The sequence below is a fragment of the Bos taurus genome, chromosome X, assembly GCF_002263795.3.
Source record: "Bos taurus isolate L1 Dominette 01449 registration number 42190680 breed Hereford chromosome X, ARS-UCD2.0, whole genome shotgun sequence".
Classification (NCBI taxonomy): Eukaryota; Metazoa; Chordata; class Mammalia; order Artiodactyla; family Bovidae; genus Bos; species Bos taurus.
Window position 1 is genome coordinate 204,026 of NC_037357.1, and position 8,354 is coordinate 212,379.

At 39.7% G+C, this 8,354-nt stretch overlaps 1 pseudogene; it reads right to left on the reverse strand.

Moving 5' to 3' along the window:
• Positions 1 to 4,383: 4,383 nt before the first annotated feature.
• On the reverse strand, positions 4,384 to 5,300 carry LOC112445206 (protein FAM209-like; annotated as a pseudogene).
• Positions 5,301 to 8,354: the final 3,054 nt, after the last annotated feature.

The following is an 8,354-nucleotide window of genomic DNA, read 5'->3' on the forward strand; positions in this document are numbered from 1 at the left end:
TGACTTCCTGCTTTTGCATTCCAGTCCCCAATGATGAAAAGGACTTTTTTTTTTAGTTTTTTTGTTTCCGATCTAGAAGGTCTTGTAGGTCATCATAGAATCATTCAACTTCAGATTCTTTGGTGTTATTGGTTGGGGCATAGACTTGGATTACTGTGATATTGAATGATTTCCCTTGGAAACGAACAGAGAATTTTTTTTTTTTTTTTTTGGCATTTTTGATATTGCACCATCCCATTGGAGGCAAGTAGCCTAACCTATCTGTGCTTCCATATCTCAGCTGTGTGATTTCAGGCAGGTTGCCTGACCTCTCTCTGCTTTCACTTCTGAGCTCTATGATCTTAGACAAGATGCCTGTATATGCTGTTCTTTGATATTTCAGCCATGTGAGCTTAGACAATTTGCCTAAACTCTCTGTGCTTCTGCATGTGAGCTGTGTGATCTTAGGCAAGATTGCTAACCTCTGTCCTTCCACTTCTAAGCTGTGTGAACTTAGGTAAGTTGTCAGATCTCTCTGTATTCCACTTCTGAACTGTGTTCTTTGTCAAGTTGCCAGACTTCTCTGTGTTTATGTGCTTATGATCTTGGACAAGTTGTCTGGCCTCTCTGTGCTTCCACTTCTGATATCTTTGATCTTAGGGAACTTGCCTAAAGTCTCTGCTGGCTTCCCCGTCTATCAACAACTCCTGGAGCTTGCTCAAACTCCTGTACATCAAGTCATTGATGCCATCCAACTTACTTATCCTCTGTCGTCACCTTGGCTTCCTGCAATCAAACTTTCCCAGCATTCACCTTTTTTCCAATGAATCAGTTTTTCACATCAGGTGGCCAAAGTATTGGAGCTTCAGCTCCACCATAAGTCCTTCCAATGAATATTTTGGACTGATTTCCTTTAGGATGGACTGGTTTCATCTCCTTGAACTCAAGAGACTGTCATGAGTCTTCTCCAATACCCCAGTTCAAAAGCATCATTTCTTCGGTGCTCAGCTTTCTTTACCATCCAACTCTTACATCCATACATGACCACTGGAAAAAACACAGCTTTGGCTAGAGGGACCTTTGTCAGCAAAGTTAATGTCAAAACAAAGCAAAGCTTTTTCATATGCTGTCTAGATTTGTCAGAACTTTTCTTCCAGCAAGAAGCTTTTCTTTCCAGCAGGAAATCTTTTAATTTCCTGGCTGTAGTCACCATCTGCAGTCATTTTGGAGCCTAAGAAAATAAAGCCTGATACTATTTCCATTGTTTATCCCTCTATTTGCCAAAAAGTGATGGGACCGGATGCCATGATGTTCATTTTTTGAATGTGGAGTTTTAAGCCAGCTTTTTCACTCTTCTCTTTCACTTTCATCAAGAGGCTCTTTAGTTTTTCTTCACTTACCGCCATAAGGGTGGTGTCCTCTGCATATCTGAGGTTATTGGTATGTCTCCCAGCAATCTCAATTCCACCTTGTGCTTCATCCAGCCCGGGGATTCCCTGGATGTACTCTGCATATAAGTTAAATGAAAAGGTGACCATAAACAGCCCTGTCCTACTCCTTTCCCTGTTTATAATTGGCCTGCTGTCACAGGTCTAGTTCTATCTGTTGTTTCTTGACCCACACACAGATTTCTCAGGAGGCAGGTAAGGTGGTGTGGTATTCACATCTCTTTAAGTATGTTCCACAGTTTGTTGTGATCCACACACTCAAAGACTTTGGTGTAGTCAATAAAGTAGAAGTTTTTTTCTGGAACTCTCTTGCTTTTTCTATGATCCAATGGATGTTGGCAATTTGATCTCTGGTTCCTCTGCCTTTCCTTAATCCAGCTGGAATATCTGGGAGTTCTTGGTTCATGTACTGTTGAAGCCTAGCTTGGAGAATTTGGAGCATTCCTTTGCTAGCGAGTGAGATGAGTGCCATTGTGCGGTTTGAATGTTCTTTGGTCTTGCCTTTCTTTGGGATTGCAATGAAAACTGACCTTTTCCAGTCCAGTGGCCACTGCTGTTTTCCAAATTTGCTGGCATATTGAGTGCAGCACTTTCACAGCATCATCTTTTCGGATTTGAAATAGCTCAACTGGAATCACATCACATCCACTGGCTTTGTTCGAGTGATGCTTTCTCAGACCCACTTGACTTTGCCTTCCAGGGTGTCTGGCTGTAGGTGAGTGATCACACCATCGTGGTTATCTGGGTCATTAAGATCTTTTCTGTATAGTTCTTCTGTGTATTCTTGTCACCTCTCCTTAATATCTTCAGCTTCTTTTAGGTCCATACCATTTCTGTCCTTTCTTGTGACCTTATCTTTCATTTCTTTTCCTTATGTTTGAGAGGTTAAATATTTCATGGGAAGAGATTCACATGACATGAAAAAAGGAAAAAAAAAAAAAAAAACTCAAGTAGTAGTGGCTTGCCATTGAGCTGTCTTTTGCGCTGGTGGTGGGATGATTTTCAGTGCTCTAATGAGTAAGTCCACCAGTCTACTTCAGGCTCACTTTGTACTAGGCCAATCTATGGTAACGACTTAAAGTAAGCTGCGTATATATATATGCCTTCATGTGAAAGAGCAATGTTGAGTTAATTTCCTTCCATTTGAAATAACAACTAATATTGATATTGATAAAGCTAGTGTTCCGTGAAGTACAAGAATCATTTGCCTCATTCTCAACATTTATTAACGTATATTGCTATTTTTGTTCAGTGAAAGTTTATTTTCCTTTTTTGATGTTCTATTTTATATAGGAGTACAATTGGTCAGCACTGTTGTGATAGCTTATGTTGACAGCAAAGTGATTCAGGTATACATATATCTTTTCTTTTTAAAATTATTTTCCCATTTATGTTCTTACAGAGTATTCAGCAGAGTTCCCTGTGCTATAATGTAGGTCCCTGTTGGTTATGAATTTTAAATACAGCAGTGTGTACATGTCAATCCCATACATATTTAACGGAAACATGTCTTTTCTCATGAGCCACTTTAAATCAGTGTTGGAAGTAAACAGAATGTGCATTTTACTAATGATAAAATATTAATTAGAAAAATATTCATTAGGCACAGTAACAGACATTCGAAAACAAGTGTCTTAAGATTTCTTTTCTCTTGAAAATCAAAAGCATAGGAAAAAATTGAGTAAAATAATCTTCCCTCCAAGAGACTTAGCAAATTCTCTTTACTGACAGAAAAACAAGAATGTTTATAACTGAACTAAAACAAGACGCTAAGTGAAACTAGTTAAAACTGATCATTTGATATTCTATAAATTTATGTTCAATTGAGGTGCTTGCTAATTTATATTCTCTGTTTATAGACTATATGGAAGGGCATTTGGACTTTCAAAATTACAAAAAAAATAAAAACACTGAGAGAAAATTAATTGTTACCAATAACAAACAGTTTAGTTATTGCTGTTTTGAAAATACAATTTCTTCAATAACTATACCAACATATTTTATGATTGTTCTCTAGTTCTATCATTATATATGGGCTCATTAGGATCTCAATGGAGAAGGGGCACAGATTATTAGAAACTTGAATAATGAGCATGTAGTTTCTCAAAACTGTATGAAGTAGACACATAATAAAGCTCAGATTCTGATAAAATACATATTTGCTTCTGATAAAATACAAATCTGATAAAATACAAATAAAATTTCAGGGTAAATGTACCACTACAACTGCAACTGGTACCAATCCAGATTTGGATAACATCTAGCAAGCATATAAGAGAATCTAAACAAACTGAAAAAAATGGGGAGAGGAAGTTCATGCTGAACTTAAACTTTTGTGTGGAGGCACTCAACATTAGTGGACAAAGCCATACTCAGGAAAAGAAAATGTGGTCAGTGTTGTTCAACTAAAAATGCATATTTTCCAATAAACATGATTTCAAGTTATGAGTCCTTCATGAAAAATTATTAGGACTACTTAAGCAAAGTAATCACTGACGGTATAAATAGCACCAGAAGTTTTGCTGAGCAGAAGATCTATTTAAACCTCAGATTAAAGATAAAACTTCTGAAGAATTGATGGTATTAAAACACTATGGAAATGCTGCAATGGAAATATGGAAATAAGATAACTTTTTAGGGTAAACTGGTGAAATTAAAACAATGAGATACCACTACACACTTATTGGAAAGGTCAAACACAAAAATCTGACAAACCAATTACTGGCAAAGATGAGGAACAACAGGAACTCTCATTCGTTGTTAGTGGGATTGCAAAATGGTAGAGTCACTTTGGAAGCAATTTCTTACAGAGCTAAGCATTGTTATACCACATGATCTATCAATTACATTCCTAGACTGTTCAGGAAATGATTTGTTAATGCCCACACAAAAACATGCACATGAATTTTATAACAGCTTAATTCATAATATCTCTCTTTCTCTCACACATACACAGACACACAAATTGGAAGTAACCAAAGTATCCTTAAATAGACTACTGAATAAAGAAACTATGATTCATCAAGATAACAGAATATTACTCAAGAATAAAAAGAAGTCAGCTATCATATCACAAAAAGAAATGAATGAAACCTGAATGAATGTTATTAAGTAAAATAGCTAGTCTGGAAAAGATTATACACAGCATGCTGCCAATTGTACAACACTCTGGGAAAGGTAAAACTGTAGAGTGAATAAAAAATATCAGAGGCTTTTTTTTCTTTTGCTTCAGAATAGTTTTATTAGTTTGCATAAGGTATGTCAAGGCTCAACAATTCCTCTCCTAATTTGACACACAAATCCACTCAGTCAGAGTCTTTGTTGGCCCAGGGCTCATGTACTGAAATGTTATCGGGTGCATCTGCAGGAACCTTGACATTGGGAGGGTTGAGGTTACCACTGGTTGCCATGGCGAGTTTCAGATTCCACACTCTGGACACAAATTTCAAAAGGTCCATCTCCAGCAGGGTTAAGGTATTGAACGTACACTCTTTGTTGGGGGAAACCTCTTTCTTTCTCTTTCCCTGAAAGCCAAATGAACCGGCCTGATGGGCAAGAGGAGTGTGCACACTACTCCCACCACTCTCTCCTGCCAACTTCACTGTCAGGTACATCAGCACAATGAAGAAAAGCCAGAAAATGTGATCTCAAGCCAGTCTTGGGCATGTTCTGGTAGATTCTGCCACATTGGAAAGTGTCCTCTGCAGAGCTTCTTCCCCTGGAATTCTTCAGCTTTGTCTCTCAGAGAAGTAAACATTAAAGCATGGACACAGGTAACACAACTATGAAGAAGCACAGGAACCATTTGACAGACCACACGGTGAGCTGAGAGGAAATGGCCCCTGGTGCTCTGGTCTGCCCTGGCACCTGGAGACTGAGGACCAGCCAGGGCTGGGCCCTTGGTGATGCCAAAGTGGGCCCCACCCCAGCCAGAACCCATGTGGCCATTGTGATGACTTCAGGGCAGAGGGTAAGGAGGCTTTCGGGGGCAACTGGGAGTAGGGCTTAAAGGGAAATGGGGACATTTCCAGCGGGCAATTGAAAAAGAGGTGGGAGTGACAAAATGCCATCTCTTTGCTAGTGTATTCTTTCTGAACCTGATGCTCTACTGGGAGGGTGGTTCTGTCTTCTATTTTCATTACTCCACTTGAGGAATCCAGACACTGGGTTGAGCAGAGCAGACCACTGAGCATGTGCCGCTGTGGAACAGAAAGCCTAGTGGGAAAAATATATTAAACAAAAGGCCACAAACTAAGAGCCACTGATGTGCTTTCTGTGGCCAACACTGTTCCTAAAAATGACTGTGCTCAGTCACAGTCTAACTCGTGTCTGGCTCTATGAGACCCCATGCACTGTAGCCCACCAGGCTCCTCTGTCCCTGGGATTTCCCAGGCAAGAATACTGGAGTGGGTTGCCATTTCCTATCCAGGCATAGTAGATGTTTAAGGACAGTGGAACTATTTGGTATGATGTTATGGTAAATACATGGCACTATGTATTTGTCAAAACCTGTAAACCCTTACAACACAAAAAGTGAATCAGTGTATGCATATCTAAAAAAAAGAAAAAAAACACACATTTTGACATCAAGAATGGAATGCAGAATTTGACTAATCAATTTAATTATATTACAAATGTATGAAGCCACCTAACTAAGATCCGCTGACGTAACTTTGGAAATGAATGTAGTTTGCAAGATTGAAACCAAAGATAAAAGCACTGTAATCTAGTTGATAGTGGTTTTTCTCTTGGGTTACAGGTTAACCATCCTGATAGTCTTACACATGCATAATTGAATTGAACTGGTAAATAGATGGCACATGAGTATCAGTTCAGTTCAGTTCAGTCCAGTCACTCAGTCATGTCCGACTCTTTGCGACCCCAAGAATCACAGCACGCCAGGCCTCCCTGTCCATCACCAACCCCCGGAGTTCACCCAGACTCACGTCCACCAAGTCAGTGATGCCATCCAGCCATCTCATCCTCTGTTGTCCCCTTCTCCTCCTGCCCCCAATCCCTCCCAGCATCAGAGTCTTTTCCAATGAGTCAAGTCTTCGCATGAGGTGGCCAAAGTACTGGAGTTTCAGCTTTAGCATCATTCCTTCTAAAGAAATCCCAGGGCTGATCTCCTTCAGAATGGACTGGCTGGATCTCCTTGTAGTCCAAGGGACTCTCAAGAGTCTTCTCCGACACCACAGTTCAAAAGCATCAATTCTTCGGCACTCAGCTTTCTTCAAAGTCCAACTCTTGCATCCATACATGACCCCAGGAAAAACCATAGCCTTGACTAGACGGACCTTTGTTGGCAACGTAATGTCTCTGCTTTTCAATATGCTATATCTAGGTTGGTCATAACTTACATACATATATTTCTTTGTCTTGTTAGCTGAAAGGGTCTAAGAGAAATGATACTCTGAAAATCTGAAAGAAACAATGACGTAGAAATAAGCACAGATCTTGGTTCCCAATACTCTTTTCCAATAAAGGGAGCGGGCTTCTTGGAGAAATTACTGATTGTAGGGTTCAGAGAGGAACTATAGAAGAGGAGTTGGGTGGATTTTATTGTATCAAAAAGGAAATAGTAAAAAAAAAAAAAAAAAAGCCCTAGATTAATGTAAGTAAGTAAGCGTTAGTCACTCAGTCACGCCTGACTCTTTGCGACCCTATGGACTCCAGCATGACAGGCCTCCCTGTCCATCGCCAACTCCCGGAGTTTACTCAAACTCACTTCCATTGAGTTGGTGATGCCATCCAACCATCTCATCCTCTGTCATCCCCTTCTCCTCATGCCTTCAATCTTTCCCAGTATCAGGGTCTTTTTAAATGAGTCAGTTCTTCAAAATAAGTGGCCCAAGTATTGAAGTTTGAGCTTCACCATCAGTCCTTCCAATGAATATTTGGGACTGATTTCCTTTAGGATGAACTGGTTGGATCTTCTTGCAGTCCAATGGACTCTGAAGAGTCTTCTCCAACACCACAGTTCAAAAGCATCAATTCTTCAGTGCTCAGCTTTCTCTATAGTCCAACACTCACTTCCATACGTGACTACTGGAAAAACCATAGCTTTGACTAGATGGACCTTTGTTGGCAAAGTAATGTCTCTGCTTTTTAATATGCTGTCTATGTTCATCATAACTTTTCTTCCAAGGAACAAGTGTCTTTTCATTTCATGGCTGCAGTCACCATGTGCAGTGATTTTGGAGCCCAGGAAAATAAAGTCTGTCACTGTTTCCACTGTTTCCCCATCGATTTGCCATGAAGTGATGGGACTAGATACCATGATCTTAGTTTCCTGAATGTTGAGGGGTTTTTTTATTTTATTTAATTTTATTTTTAAACTTTACATGATTGTATTAGTTTTGCCAAATATCAAAATGAATCCACCACAGGTATACATGTGTTCCCCATCCTGAACCCTCCTCCCTCCTCCCTCCCCATACCATCCCTCTGGGTCGTCCCAGTGCACTAGCCCCAAGCATCCAGTATCGTGCATCGAACCTGGATGGCAACTCGTTTCATACATGACATTTTACATGTTTCAATGCCATTCTCCCAAATCTTCCCACCCTCTCCCTCTCCCACAGAGTCCATAAGACTGTTCTATACATCAGTGTCTCTTTTGCTGTCTCGTACACAGGGTTATTGTTACCATCTTTCTAAATTCCATATATATGCATTAGTATACTGTATTGGTGTTTTTCCTTCTGGCTTACTTCACTCTGTATAATAGGCTCCAGTTTCATCCACCTCATTAGAACTGATTCAAATGTATTCTTTTTAATGGCTGAGTAATGCTCCATTGTGTATATGTACCATAGCTTTCTTATCCATTCATCTGCTGATGGACATCCAGGTTGCTTCCATGTCCTGGCTATTATAAACAGTGCTGCAATGAACATTGACTTTCACTTTCATCAAGAGGCTCTT